A 1,621-nucleotide genomic window follows, 5' to 3' on the forward strand; every position below is an offset into this window, starting at 1 on the left:
CTGACCCCCTTCTTCCCATTCGGGTTGGGTTGACCCATAAGTACAGTAAGAAGGAATGGAACCGCTTGAGAGTCGTCTGAAGTTCACACTTGGGTAAAGACGACTTACTTTGGAAACGGAACACGAACCAATTTAAGCGATTCCGGCTTCTTATTGAGCGTAGCGAAATCAAGGTTTATGAGAAAGTCAGCGAAGTTTCTATGATGTTCTACCTTTGCGTAGTCTCGGTCCACAGTGACAGTGGAAGGCTCCGCACCTGAGCCTCGTTAGACTCAGTAGAAGTGTAAGGTGTAAGTGAAAAGAATAGAAGAGATGAAGTCCGCCCCTTAGCCTAGTCTATATCCACAGCTGACGCAACTCCGTACCGACGTCTCACTACTACTTAATTGAATTAATTAACGGCTAAACTTTTTCATAACCTGAGCTTTCCTTAACCAGTTGACCTTACTTCGTAACCTTAGCCTCCCTTTCTTTATAGTTCGACTAAGTGACTTCGTAACCGAAACCTACTTTTTTTCTTACTGTAGCATAGGCCTTCGCCACTTCAAACGGGCGCTTCGCCCCTCTTTTTTTTTTATTAGAAAGAGCGGGGCCTTACTTATTCAGGGGGGTGGGGGAACCCGTAGGAAGGGGGGACAAACCGCCGAATTTACATCTGAAATCGCCAACATGAACACAAACGAAATCTTTAATTTCGTATAGAAAGAAAACGAACCACTTCTCTTCTCGGAGCCCACGGAGCGGTATATGAAGAATGGCTTTTTGGTCCCTTTCGTCCAGTGGTTAGGACATCGTCTTTTCATGTCGAAGACACGGGTTCGATTCCCGTAAGGGATAGGTACTCATTCCCGGCCGCTTTCAGTTAGTGTTCATTGCTGAGTGATCGCTCGCTATCTGGCTGGAAAAGGTGGTCCGGAAGCTTCCTCTCTCCCAGCAAGCAAGATGAGATCACCACTTCTCTCGGACTTCCTTTACTTCGTAACCTTAGCTTTAGATGTCCTTTCATAGATTATCAAACCTCCGACAGACAGAATATCCATGCATGCGTTCTTTCTCTCCTCCCCTCAGCCATAGAGTCATCTTTCCCCCCTTTTTTTTCTTTTTTTTTTTAGGCATTGAACCCCACCGCTCCGTGGGGTGCTAAGTGGTGTCCTCCCCTCCCTAATACCTAATACATAGTTCCGTCTATGGAGCCTAAAGCTTCAACCATGGCATAGCAGTAAGCAGTAAGTTGGCCTAGTCTCTCGCCCAGCCTTCGCCTTCTTCAGTGGCCAAGTTGAAGCGTTCAACGGTTCTTCGGCCTACCACCTTTCTCAAGGTTGAGCTTGTTTAATTGAAGCTAATGCTATGCTACCCTTCCCTTGTTCAAGAGAAAGCGAGGACTTTCTTTTAGCTACCGGCCCAAACAAAAGAGATTAGCCTCTTGATCGATCGATTGATTGGATCGAAGTACGAAGGGCTTGATTGAAGTGTGAGATCAGCCCAAGACTAAGGCCGAGCAACTAGCTGCTGCAGGATTGGACGTCTATCTATCTCACCACGCTCCCCTACTCCTATAAAGGCCGGCAGAAGGAAAGCTCGTTACCGCAGCGCTCGTTCACCCCTTCGGCTTCTTCCATTC

The 1,621-nt window shown here is 47.1% G+C and overlaps 1 non-coding gene across 1 annotated transcript; it reads left to right on the forward strand.

Moving 5' to 3' along the window:
• Nucleotides 1-765: 765 nt before the first annotated feature.
• On the forward strand, nt 766-837 carry TRNAE-UUC (transfer RNA glutamic acid (anticodon UUC)). The gene has a single exon. It is a non-coding gene; the product is annotated as a tRNA-Glu (tRNA).
• The last annotated feature ends 784 nt before the right edge of the window (nt 838-1,621 follow it).

Source organism: Lactuca virosa, chromosome 8 (assembly GCF_052849685.1).
Source record: "Lactuca virosa cultivar CGN04683 chromosome 8, Lactuca_virosa_CGN04683_v6, whole genome shotgun sequence".
In the NCBI taxonomy this organism is placed as follows: Eukaryota; Viridiplantae; Streptophyta; class Magnoliopsida; order Asterales; family Asteraceae; genus Lactuca; species Lactuca virosa.